Raw genomic sequence first — 21110 nt, forward strand, 5'->3', positions numbered from 1 at the left:
AAATAATATAAAAAATAATAGGCATGGCCTGCGGACATATGAGCATAGCGTCTGCCAGATGACCTCAGCGTGCAGGCCTCCTTACGAGGAGCTCATAGACAAGTTGGTGGCCCATGTATGCTCTCAGTTGAGGAGCTCCTAGCCCCCAGGAGGTGTGGTGAGCAGGTTGAGGGAGTTGCCAAGGCTTGAGATTGGCATGGGGGTGAAGGACACAAGCAAGATCTTCCTGAACATGCCTGTGCGCCTCCCAAGACCGTCTTTCAAGCAATTCTCTCCCTGAAAGAATAGAGAGGCCGTCTGCAGACGCCTGTGCAACAGATGCAGGCCACAGATCACCTGATAGCCTTGTATGTGCCCACACTGTGATGCACATGGAGGCCCTCCTTCACAGAGCAGCAACCGAACATCTTGTGTAGGAGGCCTAGTTTGAACTGAGGACTTGGGTACTGCTCAATCCACACAATTTCCAGACCTTTTGAGGGCCAGCCCTGAACACTGCTTCTGGCATCTTTTTTGAAGTGGCTCTCCCAGACCAGAGTGCAGTGCTGCTGATACAATCCTCAGAACCCCGGGACCTAAGCACTCTATAGGGTCATCACTTACCAGCCTTCTCCCAAGGCACTTATGAGAAGGGAATCGAAGCAACCAAAACGGCTCAGTGAATGCGGGGGGTGGGGGGGGGGGCTGATAGAACCATTCATCATTGGGCAACCACTGTTTCTGACCCTTGCCAAATCCTCAGCGTCACCGAGGGACAGCGCAGGCATTACTTCAATGAAAGGCGATGGTGGGAACCCAATTACCAAGGAAGACCTACAGGCATGTATAATAATCTGCACACTAAAATTTCGAATATGGTGACTACCCAACACCAAACCTGATGGCAGGCTTCTCCGACATAACAAAAGAACTTCAAGCCCTAGGGGAACAGGTGTCCACTAACGAGGATGACTCTGATACCAAAATGGAGGATGACATCTGACATCTGTGGGAGAAATGCTCTGATCTGGAGGATTGGTTGCGTCAAAACAATATACGCAGCCGTAATAATCAGGAAACAGAAGACAGGGATGATGTAGTCCATTTCTTTAGGGGCCTCTTCAGACATGTTCTCAAAGAAAAGCCTTTATTTGACATTCCAATTGTCCAAGCCCACAGAGTGGGAGCCCCTAGACCTGTGTCTCGGACGAGTCTGAGATACATTATCCCAAAAGTGGGTTCCTCACAGGTGAACGGAAAGACAGAATAATGCATGAAGCGAGAAAATGAGACCATCTCATCAACCAGGACCAAAACATAGACTTGTATCAAACTACCTTGAACAAGTGGCACACAGCAGCCCTGGTGGCAGTGGAAATGCACAGGCAACATATTTGTTACCGATGGACATTCGCATTTCCCTCCTAGTTTCAGCTTGAAGTAGTAAACCCATGTGGTGCACACTTTGGAGGAGGCTCAGGAAATCCAGGGCCCATCCTTGGATCATTGATTGTCCCCGATAAAGGAAGAGGACAACCTGAGATGGAAGCCAAGAGATAAATGGGAGAAACCCAAACCACCACTCCCAACAAATCGGAAGTGATATAAAGCGAATTTGCAGACACTGTAGTATTGAACTATGCCATGGATATTTTCCTTGGAATAGCTTCTGAAATTCACCAACTGTTGTGGAGAATTACTTTACGGCCCTAGAGAGGCCCTAGCAGACAGAAACAGATTACAATGTGACTCATCTTTGCAATAGGGATATATCTGATCCCTACCCTTAGCAGGAGGATGTTGGGGGGATGACTGTGGACAATTGTCTGCCAGAGTGATCAGAGATGGTGTTACAGTAGCCATAACCTCATAGATGAGAATGTGCACACTGCAAGACAGGTTCAGAGTATATTCGGGCACCGTTGGATCCACTTACATTACTGGGAACATGGTCAGAGTAGTCTTGTGGAGCATAAACAGGCTGAACTGCCCATTAAGCGCTGCAAAATGTGAAGGAAGATGAGGGAGGCACATCCCGATATCCTGTGCCTACAAGAAACAAACCTGGAAACCGCTGACACCCACCTGATGAAACACAGGCTCTAGCCCATGCAACAGTTTGCAGCCACTGCAGAAAGGAAAAGAGGAAACTGATTGGGAACCATAGGAACTCCCAGGTACCAAGGGTAAATAGGAACTTTAAAGAGGGCTGTTACATTTACTTAGTGAGGAAGCACTAAGGTCTCCCCTGCAACAGCCTCAAAAGCAGGGACAGGAACAATTCCTTGCCCACGTCTTGACCTTGCTTGGAGATTGAGACCTGTCTAGCTTTGTGTGGGTCGGTGACTTCAATCTAGCCCCTGTTACCTTCTTGGATAGCCACCCATAACACCACTATCTACTTAGCACAGTGCCACTAACCCTGTTCGGGAGATAAAGGAGCTGGGCCTGGTAGACCTATGTCGCAGCAAGCACCCAAATGACACAGAATCCATGTTCCTCAGGTCTTACTTGCATATTGATTTAATACGGGGTACTTTAGATGTGTTGGAGGATACCAGCTCTGTCTGACCACGCCTTAATTCGAAGGGAACATAGGAGATGATTGAAATATAAAGCCTGTTAAGACTCAAGGTTAGACCAGTCTCATTTGAAGAGCAAACCAATGAGATCAGCTCATCGATCAGCCAGTATTTTCAGATAAACAACTCTACAAAGACATCCCCAAACACAGGGTGGAATGTTTTCAAGACGATTATGGATAGGTGAGGCAGTGGCAGCACCTCCGCTAAGGCGGAGGAGCATTGCCTCACTGGTCACAAGCAGTGTAAAAGAGAAAAATAAAATTATAATAGCGCTTAAAGTGCTAGTCGAACTGGAGCTCGAATTGGAGCAGAGAAGAGAGGCTGGGATCAAGGAGAGCCAGTACCGGCAGCGGGAACAATACTGACAGCAGCACAGACATCACCTAAAGCCTGCGAAGGAGCAGTAGCACTCTGCCAGTTAGCAGCAGACATGGTGAGGAGTAGTGGAGGGGGTTGAGTGGCAGAGGCGACACAGGTGTCAGTGGCGGTGTGCAGTAGTAAAGGCAGCCACTGTCTGGAGAGGAGTTTGGAGTGGTGTGCGGAGGGGGTGTTTGGGATAGGTTAGCCCAATTTGTTAACCATCACCACACGTAATCACTGAATACCACGCAAGTCAACGCCTCTTAAGGTCCCAGTGTGCAGGTCCCAAAGGGCAGTGAAAAGCCTTGGAAAAGCCTTGGTATCAAGCCGGCCAGAACAATGAGGTCGGGGAGGACACGAAGGAACCCCCGCAGACCACGAAACGGAAATCCGAAACGGAAGCACCCACTAGCCCCTCCAAAGATATCGTAGCCAATTCTCCCACTACCTCACTAATACCACCAATCTACTCAATTTTTGGCTCAATGAAGCCAATGGAAAATTCACATTTGTGAAAGATCCTGTAACAACAATATACTCAATGCCAGTATCCACAAATGGAATACAAAAACCGATGACCCCGAGCAAGGCATATACAGAGTCAACTGTTCCACAGTCACACAAGCCCTGTGTAAACGTCACTTCAGTAAAGGGCATTGGAATAGTTGAATTAGGCAAATGCACACATGTAGCTCAGGGAAATAATAAGCACAAGATACAAATACAAGCTCAAATATACACGGAACACACGGAAAACAGACTCGGCCCAAGAAAAAATGAACCACACAATGTCGTCAGGTGTCAGAGTGGATAATGGACAGCCCTAGCGAAAAAACCTTTGGAAGAGAGCATACCAAACATATGGCTTCAAAGGACCACAATGATACCCATTCCATCAGCCCCATTAACAAACTATATAAATCGAGATCCACCAAGGGCCAGTAACCCACCGGTCATTGGTGATGAGGAAGGAAGTAAAAAAGCTAACAAGACAGACGCCGCTTATAAGGAACAACTAAATAACCACTCGACCCCAAGACTGGACTCATGTCTAAATCAAATAAAGCGAAAATCCAGCGAAGACAGTGAGGGGTGTAATCCCTGGTCGGACTCCCAAATCTTTTTGGACAAGAACACAAGCAAAATGTTTTGTAATGCAAAACAAGATAAGCAAACAAGTGTAACTGGTTCCAAGCAAACAAAATTACACAATAAGTCTGTAGGTCCTACAACAGAGGTACAAGGAGAAATATCATGCGAACAGCACTGAAACAATCTACCAATTCAGGAGCTAGTAAACAATAACTTAATTGAGATATCTAGTGGGTCAAATCAGGACGTAGAAACCCAAGAACGTTCAGCTTTGCTCAACTGCCCTGAAGTTGTGCGCCGTCAAGAGCCATCAATAATAGAAATGTATAGCTTGTCAGTATTAAGTGAACCATCATCTGGAAAAGGATCATTACACAAAGGCCTTCCGCATAAACAAAATGAGGACTACCGAACTCCATCGGCTCTTGATGAACACTTATACAGCAAACTTTCATCAAACTTTACTAAAGCAAACGCATGCCAGCAAGCGGGAATGCATGGTCTCAACCAAAACCTGGAATCCATAACTAATTTAAACAGTGCACTGGGTAACATTTTGGAAACCTCGATTAAAACTTTGAACATGCAGTCAGACAAACTGGATATTCAAATTCACTTAGTGAGTACAATAGCTGAACATATATCCAGTATAAACAAAAAACTGGATACTATAGGTCATTTGTTTGACATTTCTCAGGAATGGTCTCGCCCCTGGACTCAGGTCCCAAATTGCACCTGTAGCCCAATACTGGACAAGCTAAAGGACCTGCCATTCATACTCAAAGACATCCTACAGGAATGCAAGTATGCAAACCAAGGCGCCAATAGTACATTAAATGAAAGAGACCTCATCGCCCAACAAAAAGACGCACTCAAAGAAGTATTAGGAAATCGAGTAAAGAGAAAGTTAGATCTGACAACACTAGTAGTACAACAAACAATAGATAAAGAGCTGAAACAAAACATGTCAATAAAAATAAAAACTGACGAACTACAGGAAGAGCAAAATGTTACAGGGATAAACCCAGGAGCCCGGAACAGCATCAGCCATGAACCATCAGAAAAAGAACAGCTCGAACAGCACAGTGAAAAATATTTGAACATCAAACAACACCTAACTAAAAGGCAGAAAAAACGTGCGAGGAAAAACAGAAACCAACTATCAAATTGTATGCCTGCAACCAAGCAGGCCCAGGTCAACTTCCCGATCTTTAACTGCCCAAAACCACTAGCTAAAATTAAAGTTGGCAATGAAGAGGGGTCACATCTGTTATCAATAACACCAAAACCCCGGGGCAGCCTCCGGAAGCATAGCTCTAAAGTAGAAGAGCAACAGCTCACCGTCAAAGAGGAACGTTGTAACAACCAAGCCCAAATAAAAAGATCAAGAACATCTACAGCATTAGAGGAGATCGCCTATGTAGCAAGCACAGATACAGATGACCCAAATAAGGACAAAAATGCAATCCTAGCCAGGGAGTGCTAAGGACGAGCTAAATATTAATGGGAAAAAACTACGACAAAAAACCCGGGCTATGCAGCAAGGAACTAACCATCAAAAAATGAAACAAGAGCACAGTAGAGCTGAGTCTAACAAGCACAGTTGCCAAAGGGTAATGACCAAAGGTGTCTATAATAAACATAAAGTTACTCTAAGCCCTGCCACAACTATGACCATCAACACTACCTCAAAAAGGGATAAAACCAACACAAGACAGGTCTCAGCAAAAGTTGACAAGAGTAAGGAAGACCGACTACAAGTAAAGATTATTACAGAACAGCATGACCAACATCAAAGCATAGGACCTGAAAAGGTGACCACCATTAACGATCGTAGGCCTAATATAGAACCAGGCGGACAAAAAAGACCAATTGATACAGCAAAAACCAAGGCAAGCATGCTACCAGAGCGACTAGGGAACGATGACCACAGAGAACTCGGCTGCATTGTAATATGTATGGCATAAAACCAATAATAACTGGAAGGTTACTTTTTATACCTAATTACAAAATGCAAGGCACACAAGATTATCTAAACCGAGGAAACATCTTACACCTGACATCGGCCATCCCGAGCCTCAACCACATAACATCTGCAGACTTACTGACAATTGAATTTATCAATCTTGGGAACAACGCAGCCAAGGAACGCACCCTTACAACTTGGAGGAGCGAGGAAACAGTTAAGCAGCTACTCAATGACACCACGAAATTTTAAGAGTGGGGGATCTCGCTTAAAGAGGAGGCAACAACAGGATATCCCTCGCCCCTGTTGAGAAAGCGCTCCAAAGAAGATCATACCGGGGTAAGTCGACATACATACTCCGTACTGCATGGTGCCAGGGGTGCAGAATTTTCTAAAACTGAGCAACAGAACAGACAAATGCTAGGCCCAAATAAAGACTGAATTAACAGCGGGGCGTGCAACACCGGACGAGGCATAGTAAAAGTCCTTTCCTGGAACATCACCGGTGCTAAAGAAATCCTAAACAACAGGAAAATGGACACTTGGGACACCTATGACATCATCGCCCTGCAGGAAACATGGCTAACAGAGCCAATTGACGTTCCAGGTAGAATCAGTCTTCATGTTAGTGCAACTCGCACTCTGCGCCATGGTCGAGCGAAGGGGGTTCTGTCGGTCTACATAAATACCGCATTAAAGATCAAGGCCTCCCAATTGGCCGCTTCCACGGCAGATATGCAAATAATTGAATTTGAGAATGTATCCCAGTCTGGCATTGGAACCATAATTCTAATCAACATATATGCCCACCCTAAACGAAGGTAAAAATGGAGCTATTCAAATACATCAACAATGTAATATCTGGTTTCCGTTTTGATCAACCAACATGGGAGATAATCCTCATGGGCGATTTCAACGCTAACCTTATTCAGCTCCCAAAAGAGGAGGACAATATCGTCGCTGCCAACGAATTCTGGGCAGTTGAAACACAGGAGATCCCGCCCGCCAAGAAGACCAATCAAGTGGGAAGACAGCTGATGTGGGCCCTGGAAAACCCTGGGTTGCGAGTACTCAATGGAAGAATCAAACAGGACAAACCCCCTTCTAACACCTATATAGGCCCCTGAGCAAGTTCAATTCTGGATTATACCATCGTCTCGCTCCCTCTGTTGGGGTTAATTAAAAACTTCCAAATTCTATGCTCCGCATATAGTGACCATTCAATGCAACATATCAAAATCAATCTGGCACCATCCAAACACTTAAAAGCCCGATCGTTAGCTGGGGAAATATCAACAATCAACCTGAAGAGAGTAAGGTGGACGAGCAAATCGCTACTGTAAATAGCACAGGAGGCAAAGCACTTACTCCAAACAATAACCAACGAAAATGAACTGTGTGCAGAAACATGGACAGCCTTTTCAAACAAACTACCAAAGACCGGAGCCAATCTGAGCGAGAAGTTCAACCAAAAGACACACGGTAAGCCCAGCAAGGCCATACTGTCCTTAAGAAGTTGCCTTGCGGAAGTTAACGAGGCAAGCTAAGGGTCACAGTTCAAATTTGTGTGTTTGGCAAACAATCCGATTAATAAGAAAACATTACAAGAAACAAATCTGGATTGAAAAAACCCCCAGAGTTACTGACTTTTGGACCAAATTGCTATACAACATAAAGAAATCTGATACCAAAGCATTCTGGTCACAGGTAAATGCATTAAATAGATCAGCACAAAAAATTAACACGACCTGTGTTACGGAACAGGCATGGGTCAAACACCTACTTGATACATTTTCAGTAAGCCCACTGACGTCGCCCACAATAACAGCCCACAATCCATTAAACGTAGTGCACTCGAAGACCTCCGTCTTTGCACAATTAAACAATCTGAGTAGCATTCAGCAACGTGGAGACAAAACATCCAGTTCATATGCGGAAATAGAAATACTACAAATAATCAAGAGAAGCAGGCAAGATAGTGCACCAGGACCGAATGGTGTCCCTCAGGCTATCTTCAAGGAGGACCCCCAATATTTGGCATGCAAGTTAAACAACTTATTAAAGTCAATAAGTAATACAAGTCCGCTTCCAGAAAGCTGGAGAGGGGCGATTATAAATCCCATCTACAAAGGAGGAGACCGCAAAAACAATCAATCAATCAATCAATCAAAACACTTATATAGAGCGCTACTCACCCGGAAGGGTCTCAAGGCGCTTGGGGAAGGGGGGCCGCTACTGCTCGAACAGCCAGGTCTTGAGTTGTCTCCTGAAGGCGAGGTGGTCGTGGGTCAGCCGAACGTGGATGGGGAGTGAGTTCCATGTCTTGGCCGCCAGGTAGGAGAAGGATCTGCCTCCGGCGGTGGCTCTTCGGATGCGTGGTACGGCGGCGAGGGCGAGGCTAGCGGTTCGTAGCTGGCGGGTAGGCGTGTGGAAGGTCAGGCGGTCGTTGAGGTACGTGGGGCCCAGGTCGTGGAGAGACTTGTGTGCGTGGGTGAGGAATCTGAACGTGATCCTCTTGTTGACGGGGAGCCAGTGCAGGTTCCTCAGGTGGCTGGAGATGTGGCTGCGTCGAGGGATGTCCAGGATGAGTCGGGCGGAGGCGTTCTGGATTCGTTGCAGTCTTTTCTGTAGCTTGGCTGTGGTTACAGCGTAGAGGGTGTTTCCGTAGTCCAGCCGGCTGGTGACGAGGGCCTGGGTGACCGTCTTCCTGGTTTCGATCAGGATCCATCGGAAGATTTTGCGGAGCATGCGGAGGGTGTGAAAGCATGAAGAGGAGACGGTGTTGACTTGTCTGGTCATCGAGAGGGAGGAGTCCAGGATGAAGCCCAGGTTGCGTGCATGGTCTGTCGGCTTGGGGGCGATGCCCAGGGCTGGGGGCCACCAGGAGTCGTCCCAGGCAGAGGGTGATGGTCCAAGGATGAGGACTTCCGTCTTCTCTGAGTTCAGTTTCAAGCGGCTGTTCTTCATCCACTCGGCGACGTCTTTCATCCCTTCGTGGAGGCTGGTTCTGGCGGTGTCGAGGTCTTTGGTGAGGGAGAGGATCAGCTGTGTGTCATCGGCGTAGGAGATGATGTTGAGGTTGTGTTGGCGTGCGATGGCTGCGAGAGGTCTCATGTAGACGTTGAAGAGGGTGGGGCTGAGTGATGATCCTTGCGGGACGCCGCAGATGACTTCGGTGGCTTCGGAACGAAACGGGGGGAGGCGGACTCTCTGTGTTCTTCCAGCGAGGAACAAGATGATCCACTTCAATGCCTTCTCTTGGATGCATGTGTTGCTGAGGCGTTGGACTAGGGTGCGGTGGCAGACAGTGTTGAACGCGGCGAAGAGGTCCAGGAGGATGAGTGCCGCTGTTTCCCCGTTGTCGTGAAGGGCTCGGATGTCGTCGGTGGCTGCGATGAGGGCGGTCTTGGTGCTGTGGTTGGCTCTGAAACCGTACTGCGAGGGGTCGAGGGATCCATTCGTCTCGAGGAAGGCGGCAAGCTGTCTGTTGGCGATCTTCTCGATGACTTTGGCAGGAAAAGGGAGGAGCGAGATGGGGCCGAAGTTTTTGAGGTCGGTGGGGTCCGCTGTTGGTTTCTTTAGTAGGGCGCTGAGCTCGGCATGCTTCCAGCTCTCCGGAAAGGTGGCAGTGTCGAAGGAGGTGTTGATGACGTCTCGGAGTTGGGGTGCGATGGTGGAGTCGGCCTTGTTGTAGACGTGGTGGGGGCAGGGGTCAGTCGGAGAACCGGAGTGGATGGTATTCATCGTGCGGGCTGTGTCTTCGGTGGTCACTGCGGTCCAGGTGCGGAGGGTCGTGGTGGGGTGCGTTGGTTCGACGGTTGGGTGCGAGGATGGTGTGCCGAAGCTGTTGTGGATATCGGCAATCTTGCGGTGGAAGAACGAGGCGAGGGAGTCGCAGAGGTCTTGTGAGGGAGTGATGTCGTTGTTGCCTGTGCTGGGGTTGGAGAACTCCTTGACGATGCTGAAGAGTTCCTTGCTGTCGTGGGCGATGTTGTCCAGTCGCTCCTTCAGTGATTTCTTCTTGGTTGTGCGGATGAGCTGGTGGTGCTTGCGGGTCGCGTGTTTGAGGGCGGTCATGTTGTCAGTGGTCCGGTCGAGTAGCCAGGCTTTCTCGAGGGTGCGGCAGGTCTTTTTGGAGTCCTTGAGTTCGTCGGTGAACCAGGGGGCCTTCTTGCCTCTGGGTTTGCTGGGAGGGTTCTTCAGTGGTGCGAGGTCGTCGGCGCAGGTTGTCAGCCAATGCGTGAAGTTGCGGGCAGCTTCGTTAGAGTCCGGTCCAGCAAATTACCGTCTGATAGCACTTATCGATGCCGAAGCAAAATACTATGCATCCCTTGTGTTGATTGACCTTATAAAATGGTCTGAAGTTATTAAGAAGATACCGGTAAACCAGTCAGTGTTTCGCAGGGGCACCAGCACCATGGTCAAGCATTGTACTCCTGCTTTGTTGACTTTAAGGCGAGTCAGCCGTCAATTACTCTGGTCCAAATTAAAGCAGCCGGGCCTGCGGGATACAATTCTAAATCCTATAATGAACTTATACACAGACACCTGGATGCAGGTAAAGATCGCCAATGGGCAACGGCTAACAAGGAAGATCAGTACACATAACGGATTGAAACAAGGCTGCGTATTGGACCCCCATCTCTTTAATCTGTTTATGGAAGACCTAACCACAAGGCTGGACGGGATTAACGCCCACCCGCCGCGGCTAGGAACCCTACGGCTGACACATCTTTCCTATGCCGATGACGTCGTGCTCCTTAGTCAGACAAAAATAGGTCTGCAACGCCTCCTGCATGAATTGGCTGAATACACAAGGCTGAACCTTCTTGAAGTAAATAGCCAAAAAACAAAGATCATGATAACCCGTCAACGCAAAGCACCACCACTTTTTGTCATAGACAACAAGAGACTGGAAGTAGTGGATAGCTATAAGTACTTAGGAATACAACTGGACAGACGCCTTAACTTCTCCTTGCACTTCGATGTTATCAAAAAAAAGGGAATAGCCTTGTTACATGCATTCAACAGTATTTCCAAGCAGCTAAAAGGCCCTCTGTTCAATCCACTTCTGACAGTCATCAAAGCCAAGCTACTTCCTACTACAGCCTATGGCAGTGTGTTACATCATGGCAGAAGTGCACAGCTTTTAGACAAAATTCAAACTAGAGTCTATAAGCGGGTATTCAGTTTTGTTATAGCAAACCAAACTTCCGGTATCATCATTCAAGCAAGTAGTCAAAAAGGCGGCAAACAGGCACTCGCTGATCAACGACAAGTCAATCTTTAGTCACCGTGCGCATGCCTGGATGATAATTCAATCATACAACATGCCCAAACCCGCAGTCTATCTCGGGTTTTCGTTTTCCTCATATGTCAAACTGAAATACCTCAGCTTAAGGATGGGTAACCTGCCAACAAATGCAGATCAACCGGATTGGAGAAAACCAGACTCCAAGGAGTGGGATTTATGGGGGGCCGCAAAACAAGACTTCATCCACCTACTTGGCATCTGCCCTGCACTGGACCAGGAACAACAGCGCTGGTTAAAGGCGAAATATAATGAACATGGAATACGTACCTGTCGCTCCACCATCATACAAGTCATGTGTACAGTGGACCCACAATTAATCTGCAGATCAGTCAAGTTTGTTTTGAAGTTCGAGAACAAAAGAGATGTCACTGTAAAGAGCTGTTAAAAATTCTGATCACGCTGTAACATAAAGAAGCAATAAGAACTCTGTAGTTCAGTAATATTTTCCTAAAAATTGACCTCACATGTACTCTATCAATGTTTCTTAAATCTAAATCTTGCACGCATATTGACCAATTTTAAATTGATGTATTTTTACTTTTGTAATGGTTTGTACTAACTATACAATAAAAGTTACTATTACATTATACCCTTATCATTGAAGTAACTGGACCATTTATTACAGAGGCTGAATGTGAACTGGGCAGAACTCTTGTATATTAATTTATAAATCTTGGAGGCTACATATCCACCTGATTGGATATGCTTGACGGCAGAGAAAAAGGAGTGGAATCCAAATGGCCCTGTTTAGAAATTCTTGTCTAGAGCTTCAGAAAATCATAAAAATCCCAGACCCAACTGAGTTCTCTATTTGAGTGGTCAGTTGTCAAGACTGAATGCCACTGGATATATATGGGTGTGATAGTGATAGATGGGCCCCATGGCCGATCTCATAGCTCCCTAGTCATGCAATACCCCTGGTCTGTAACTGTTTGGACATAATTAGACCAACCATAAACATATGTGATTCCCTCATGAGGAACCAAAGCTTGAACCATGTTTCCATGCCCCTTTACCCTATTGTCTGGCAACTAAGACTTCTCTTCAGGTATAGAGGGAACCACCTTTGCAAAATGGTTAAATGCAGGGTGCAGAATGCTTCGTGACATTAGCCAAGGGGCAGGGGACATTAAAGACTAAAGTCAGTGTAAATAGACTATCACTTGCATGAAATAGATTGAATACACTACTTTCAATTAATGCACTAGGGTCTCTGTCCATTAAATAAACTAGGGGCCACTAGAGCCTTAACAAAGTGGTAGAAACTATTTATGACATATGACTTTCTCAAAGTGCTTATTTTTTCTGGATGCATCTGAGGAAATAGAAATTTTTAGGTAATCAATGTGTCCCCCACTCGCACCCTATCCATGCACCCATGTTCCATGTATGTTGTGTAATTCCTTTCCCGTGCCTGCCATGAAGACGCATATGCATTTGCGTCCAACGTCAACATGTCAGTTATTCAGTCCTCCAAGAAAACCACGGTAATTTGGCTTTTAGGCCTATGGTGCCAACGTCTTTACATGGTATATTTACAACAAGGGGTGGTGAGGGACAGAGTCTCTGAATTAAGCAGAAAGCTCTCACCCAGTCAAGAGATCAGGGCTAGATCCAACACCGTTTTTTAGCTCACTGCACCATCCCAGTTTCAGAACCTGGCTGTATGCAAATTAGTCTGTTCCTGTCCCAGTGCATGATGGGAACAGGGCAAACCAAACTACAAAAGCCAATTCTTACACTGGGAAGGAAACAAGCTCCCGGGGACCGGTTTCTGGCATTACAGCCGTCTTCGGCCCGGTTTGCTTGAATCCTGATGGTGCAATGAGCAAGGGTCTCACATCTGAGAATACCCTTCCACGCTTAGGGTGGACAAAAATATTTACAACAAGGGGTGGTGAGGGACAGAGTCTCTGAATTAAGCAGAAAGCTCTCACCCAGTCAAGAGATCAGGGCTAGATCCAACACCGTTTTTTAGCTCACTGCACCATTCCAGTTTCAGAACCTGGCTGTATGCAAATTAGTCTGTTCCTGTCCCAGTGCATGATGGGAACAGGGCAAACCAAACTACAAAAGCCAATTCTTACACTGGGAAGGAAACAAGCTCCCGGGGACCGGTTTCTGGCATTACAGCCGTCTTCGGCCCGGTTTGCTTGAATCCTGATGGTGCAATGAGCAAGGGTCTCACATCTGAGAATACCCTTCCACGCTTAGGGTGGACAAAAATATTTACAATAAGGGGTGGTGAGGGACAGAGTCTCTGAATTAAGCAGAAAGCTCTCACCCAGTCAAGAGATCAGGGCTAGATCCAACGCCGTTTTTTAGCTCACTGCACCATCCCAGTTTCAGAACCTGGCTGTATGCAAATTAGTCTGTTCCTGTCCCAGTGCATGATGGGAACAGGGCAAACGAAACTACAAAAGCCAATTCTTACACTGGGAAGGAAACAAGCTCCCGGGGACCGGTTTCTGGCATTACAGCCGTCTTCGGCCCGGTTTGCTTGAATCCTGATGGTGCAATGAGCAAGGGTCTCACATCTGAGAATACCCTTCCACGCTTAGGGTGGACAAAAATATTTACAACAAGGGGTGGTGAGGGACAGAGTCTCTGAATTAAGCAGAAAGCTCTCACCCAGTCAAGAGATCAGGGCTAGATCCAACACCGTTTTTTTAGCTCACTGCACCATCCCAGTTTCAGAACCTGGCTGTATGCAAATTAGTCTGTTCCTGTCCCAGTGCATGATGGGAACAGGGCAAACCAAACTACAAAAGCCAATTCTTACACTGGGAAGGAAACAAGCTCCCGGGGACCGGTTTCTGGCATTACAGCCGTCTTCGGCCCGGTTTGCTTGAATCCTGATGGTGCAATGAGCAAGGGTCTCACATCTGAGAATACCCTTCCACGCTTAGGGTGGACAAAAATATTTACAACAAGGGGTGGTGAGGGACAGAGTCTCTGAATTAAGCAGAAAGCTCTCACCCAGTCAAGAGATCAGGGCTAGATCCAACACCGTTTTTTAGCTCACTGCACCATCCCAGTTTCAGAACCTGGCTGTATGCAAATTAGTCTGTTCCTGTCCCAGTGCATGATGGGAACAGGGCAAACCAAACTACAAAAGCCAATTCTTACACTGGGAAGGAAACAAGCTCCCGGGGACCGGTTTCTGGCATTACAGCCGTCTTCGGCCCGGTTTGCTTGAATCCTGATGGTGCAATGAGCAAGGGTCTCACATCTGAGAATACCCTTCCACGCTTAGGGTGGACAGAAATATTTACAACAAGGGGTGGTGAGGGACAGAGTCTCTGAATTAAGCAGAAAGCTCTCACCCAGTCAAGAGATCAGGGCTAGATCCAACACCGTTTTTTAGCTCACTGCACCATCCCAGTTTCAGAACCTGGCTGTATGCAAATTAGTCTGTTCCTGTCCCAGTGCATGATGGGAACAGGGCAAACCAAACTACAAAAGCCAATTCTTACACTGGGAAGGAAACAAGCTCCCGGGGACCGGTTTCTGGCATTACAGCCGTCTTCGGCCCGGTTTGCTTGAATCCTGATGGTGCAATGAGCAAGGGTCTCACATCTGAGAATACCCTTCCACGCTTAGGGTGGACAAAAATATTTACAACAAGGGGTGGTGAGGGACAGAGTCTCTGAATTAAGCAGAAAGCTCTCACCCTTTCTCACTGCTCCATCAGGATTCAAGCAAGCCGGGCCGAAGAGGCTGAAATGCCAGAAACCGGTCCCCGGTAGCTTGTCTCCTTTCTGGTAAAGAATTGGCTTGGTAGTTTAGTCTGCCCTGTTCCCATGATGCACTGGGCCAGGGACAGACTGATTTGCATATAGCCAGGTTCTGAGCTGGGTTGGGGCAGTGAGATAAATAACGGTGATGGATCAAGCCCTGATCTTTGGACAGGGTAAGAGTGGTCTGCTCAATTCAGACACTCTGTTCATCACCACCCCCTTTTGTAAATCGATTTTGGCCACTATAGGTGTGGCAGGGTATACTCAGACATGAGTCCCTTTCTCACTGCTCCATCAGGATTCAAGCAAGCTGGGCCGAAGAGGCTGAAATGCCAGAAACCGGTCCCCGGTAGCTTGTCTCCTTTCTGGTAAAGAATTGGCTTGGTAGTTTAGTCTGCCCTGTTCCCATGATGCACTGGGCCAGGGACAGACTGATTTGCATATAGCCAGGTTCTGAGCTGGGTTGGGGCAGTGAGATAAATAACGGTGATGGATCAAGCCCTGATCTTTGGACTGGGTAAGAGTGGTCTGCTCAATTCAGACACTCTGTTCATCACCACCCCCTTTTGTAAATCGATTTTGGCCACTATAGGTGTGGCAGGGTATACTCAGACATGAGTCCCTTTCTCACTGCTCCATCAGGATTCAAGCAAGCCGGGCCGAAGAGGCTGAAATGCCAGAAACCGGTCCCCGGTAGCTTGTCTCCTTTCTGGTAAAGAATTGGCTTGGTAGTTTAGTCTGCCCTGTTCCCATGATGCACTGGGCCAGGGACAGACTGATTTGCATATAGCCAGGTTCTGAGCTGGGTTGGGGCAGTGAGATAAATAACGGTGATGGATCAAGCCCTGATCTTTGGACTGGGTAAGAGTGGTCTGCTCAATTCAGACACTCTGTTCATCACCACCCCCTTTTGTAAATCGATTTTGGCCACTATAGGTGTGGCAGGGTATACTCAGACATGAGTCCCTTTCTCACTGCTCCATCAGGATTCAAGCAAGCCGGGCCGAAGAGGCTGAAATGCCAGAAACCGGTCCCCGGTAGCTTGTCTCCTTTCTGGTAAAGAATTGGCTTGGTAGTTTAGTCTGCCCTGTTCCCATGATGCACTGGGCCAGGGACAGACTGATTTGCATATAGCCAGGTTCTGAGCTGGGTTGGGGCAGTGAGATAAATAACGGTGATGGATCAAGCCCTGATCTTTGGACTGGGTAAGAGTGGTCTGCTCAATTCAGACACTCTGTTCATCACCACCCCCTTTTGTAAATCGATTTTGGCCACTATAGGTGTGGCAGGGTATACTCAGACATGAGTCCCTTTCTCACTGCTCCATCAGGATTCAAGCAAGCCGGGCCGAAGAGGCTGAAATGCCAGAAACCGGTCCCCGGTAGCTTGTCCCCTTTCTGGTAAAGAATTGGCTTGGTAGTTTAGTCTGCCCTGTTCCCATGATGCACTGGGCCAGGGACAGACTGATTTGCATATAGCCAGGTTCTGAGCTGGGTTGGGGCAGTGAGATAAATAACGGTGATGGATCAAGCCCTGATCTTTGGACTGGGTAAGAGTGGTCTGCTCAATTCAGACACTCTGTTCATCACCACCCCCTTTTGTAAATCGATTTTGGCCACTATAGGTGTGGCAGGGTATACTCAGACATGAGTCCCTTTCTCACTGCTCCATCAGGATTCAAGCAAGCCGGGCCGAAGAGGCTGAAATGCCAGAAACCGGTCCCCGGTAGCTTGTCTCCTTTCTGGTAAAGAATTGGCTTGGTAGTTTAGTCTGCCCTGTTCCCATGATGCACTGGGCCAGGGACAGACTGATTTGCATATAGCCAGGTTCTGAGCTGGGTTGGGGCAGTGAGATAAATAACGGTGATGGATCAAGCCCTGATCTTTGGACTGGGTAAGAGTGGTCTGCTCAATTCAGACACTCTGTTCATCACCACCCCCTTTTGTAAATCGATTTTGGCCACTATAGGTGTGGCAGGGTATACTCAGACATGAGTCCCTTTCTCACTGCTCCATCAGGATTCAAGCAAGCCGGGCCGAAGAGGCTGAAATGCCAGAAACCGGTCCCCGGTAGCTTGTCTCCTTTCTGGTAAAGAATTGGCTTGGTAGTTTAGTCTGCCCTGTTCCCATGATGCACTGGGCCAGGGACAGACTGATTTGCATATAGCCAGGTTCTGAGCTGGGTTGGGGCAGTGAGATAAATAACGGTGATGGATCAAGCCCTGATCTTTGGACTGGGTAAGAGTGGTCTGCTCAATTCAGACACTCTGTTCATCACCACCCCCTTTTGTAAATCGATTTTGGCCACTATAGGTGTGGCAGGGTATACTCAGACATGAGTCCCTTTCTCACTGCTCCATCAGGATTCAAGCAAGCCGGGCCGAAGAGGCTGAAATGCCAGAAACCGGTCCCCGGTAGCTTGTCTCCTTTCTGGTAAAGAATTGGCTTGGTAGTTTAGTCTGCCCTGTTCCCATGATGCACTGGGCCAGGGACAGACTGATTTGCATATAGCCAGGTTCTGAGCTGGGTTGGGGCAGTGAGATAAATAACGGTGATGGATCAAGCCCTGATCTTTGGCCTGGGTAAGAGTGGTCTGCTCAATTCAGACACTCTGTTCATCACCACCCCCTTTTGTAAATCGATTTTGGCCACTATAGGTGTGGCAGGGTATACTCAGACATGAGTCCCTTTCTCACTGCTCCATCAGGATTCAAGCAAGCCGGGCCGAAGAGGCTGAAATGCCAGAAACCGGTCCCCGGTAGCTTGTCTCCTTTCTGGTAAAGATTTGGCTTGGTAGTTTAGTCTGCCCTGTTCCCATGATGCACTGGGCCAGGGACAGACTGATTTGCATATAGCCAGGTTCTGAGCTGGGTTGGGGCAGTGAGATAAATAACGGTGATGGATCAAGCCCTGATCTTTGGACTGGGTAAGAGTGGTCTGCTCAATTCAGACACTCTGTTCATCACCACCCCCCTTTTGTAAATCGATTTTGGCCACTATAGGTGTGGCAGGGTATACTCAGACATGAGTCCCTTTCTCACTGCTCCATCAGGATTCAAGCAAGCCGGGCCGAAGAGGCTGAAATGCCAGAAACCGGTCCCCTGTAGCTTGTCTCCTTTCTGGTAAAGAATTGGCTTGGTAGTTTAGTCTGCCCTGTTCCCATGATGCACTGGGCCAGGGACAGACTGATTTGCATATAGCCAGGTTCTGAGCTGGGTTGGGGCAGTGAGATAAATAACGGTGATGGATCAAGCCCTGATCTTTGGACTGGGTAAGAGTGGTCTGCTCAATTCAGACACTCTGTTCATCACCACCCCCTTTTGTAAATCAACGTCTTTACATGGTGCACTTTTAAATAACGCGAAGCACACGTTTTCCACGTTTTTCTGGCTCAGTCGAGCCAGGCCCCTAATTGAGGCTCCGAGTCTCTTCTGTCTCTGAAAGCTGCAGTTTAGGTATGCATCCCTGACCTCTACCTTACTTCCTGCCCAGCGAGCGGTGCCCGGCTCGGCCTGGCCTGCCTGCCAAGACAGTATTTTGCCTACAGTTATCTGCTCAGCCTCCGCAAAAACACATTCCAGTCTAGTGAAATAGGTAAACATGTTTCCGGCTGCAGAGCAAAGGGCCCGGTTTTCCTGTCCTCTTGTGATTTACAGAACCCGTTACCATGGTAGGCCCATGGCCCCCGCGCATTGCACCAAGACACGTATGCACACACTAGCATTCAGTATTGAACGGCCTCTGCCCGAGAGACCTTTTCCTTCAGACAACACATCCTCCAAACATAAGATACCAGATATGCTATAGGTGCAGGTCGTTCTGACATCCCAGACACCAAGACTCTTCTACTAGACCTAAAGTCAAGTCCCCCAGCTCTCCCCAGTTACACATCTATACTAGGCATGAGCGAATTTTGCGGATCTCGCGTTCGCGAATTTTGCGGATTTGCGGATTTGCAATCCGCAAAATCCGCGAATTCCCGCGAATTTGCGGATTTTTTTTTTTTTTTGTGTTCGCACGTGTTTCTGCCAGTTCGCGAGGGTTTTGTACACTTTCGCAAATTGCGAACTTACCTGTCGGGTCGCAAGTTTCGCGAACTTGTTGTTTCTACGTGTCCAGCCTGTTTGGGACACTCTTCTTCATCACTGCCACTCTCTGTCACCACTGCCACTCTCTGACTACTCATGCCACCCTCTGGCCCACCCATGCCACCCTCTGTTTCATCACCACACCCTCTGGTTGTCCAGTGTACATTATTTTCGGCAAAGCAAAGCACACCTTCCCTGCCTCAAGTGACCTGAATTAATTTGGGGCTGATTAATGTGTCACAGAATATTTTTTTAGCTGGCACCTGCTTCCTTAGTGCGCCCTGATTAGTGATCTTTTGCACTTGCTAAGTGCTTTCATTGTTGCAAAATTAGTTACAACACCTGCCCTGCCCCAACTGACAATAATGAATTAGGGGCTGATTAATGGATTTTAACTTCCAGCCTGGCTCCTGCTTGTCTCCCTTAGCTGTAATTCAGGACCTTTGTGGCATATGTGTAACTATTCTGAGGTTCAGAGCAGGGTCACATAATAGTTTCAACTGGCAACTGAACTCTGGAGGGGCCCCTCAGGAAGCACTACAGGAAATGGCTACTAATGATGAGCCTGAACTTTTGAACCTGGTAAGTAGTTACTTTCAGTTTTGCTAAGATCGTATTTCTGCAATTTTGCACTTATTCGCGGGGCGCGAAATCACGCGAACTCACGCGAACAGTGCGAGCAGTGCGAGCAAAATCCGCTGCTCGCGGATTTGCGGATTTTGCGGGAGATTCGCAAATCTCGCGGATTGCGGATTTCCCGAAAATCCGCAAAATCCGCGAGCGGAACGGATTTTCCGCCCACCCCTAGTCTATACCACGTCATGCTCAGTTGCGCACGCACACAGGGTAAAGGTTTCTGCTGACCCTGCAGAATTTCTCTATGCATCCACCCACCTATGACACTTCTGTGACGTTTCTAATATACGCCTACGTGTACGCCCCTCTTACACGCCTTCTTTTACGCCCATGTGTCCTTATCTCTCTCTTTTCACTTGTTACGCCTACTGTATTCATTTCAATTATACAGTTTTACTATATATAATGTGTGATGTTAATAAAATGTTGAATATCCCTTCCTGAACCTTAGTGGTGATGGAACCCGATGTCCAGTTTCTCGAGATACTTAATTAAAGCCCGTATGACTCAGATACCACGGACTCTGCCTCTCATTTATTGAGCTATCCTTTATTTTCATTTAATGTATAGAAAAATAGTCCCGGTAATTTTATTTACCACATAATCTGGCGCCCGAATAAGGACCCCTCCCCTTCATCACGCGCCGGCGATGTAACGCAGGCCCCTGACCCCTTCTACAGCCGTGACGGACTCCTGTGCACACCTGCGGGTTTTCCTGCTATCTCCCTCAGGCCCACGGAGGAGACGGAGACTGCGGTCCGGCATCCAGACGAGGCGGTGAGGAATGCGGAGAGTCCCGACCAGAGCCCAAGCCGAGAGAGCAAGGTCCGAGGTATCCGGAGGCCCACCTGTTCCGAAGCGCATGGGTAGCAGTAGTAGCAGCCAGACGCCGTAGCAGTCCAGTCCAGTCCAGTATCAAGTTTCCGAGGCCTTCAGTTTTGCTTCCCGGTGAGTACCGTTGTTGGGAACGCATCTAGACGGGTTCATTAGTTTGTGCCCGGTCAAGACGGGTCTGGGTACACAGACCCGGTCCAGACGTGTTCACTTAGGTGAATACGGTATGACGTGTCTCTTTATGGGACCGGTATGTCTGTACTGTTTTAGCAGTGCATCTAGTGATCCAGTATTCTAGTATTGTTTCTCGAGATTTTCAGAATTTATGTTTTTCTATGTACCAGGTAGTATCTGTCTGAAATGTTCTAAATGTGTTTAATGTCGTGGTATGAATGATTGTTTGCTATACATTACTGTGTTTATTGTGTTCACGTTCAAGTAAGTTCAAATATGCCGCTGTTTTCGAAATTACGTCAGATAGGAACTAGGAAAGGGATACTCGAAGAAGCAGTTCCCG

This window comes from Lissotriton vulgaris, chromosome 8 (genome assembly GCF_964263255.1).
Source record: "Lissotriton vulgaris chromosome 8, aLisVul1.2, whole genome shotgun sequence".
Classification (NCBI taxonomy): Eukaryota; Metazoa; Chordata; class Amphibia; order Caudata; family Salamandridae; genus Lissotriton; species Lissotriton vulgaris.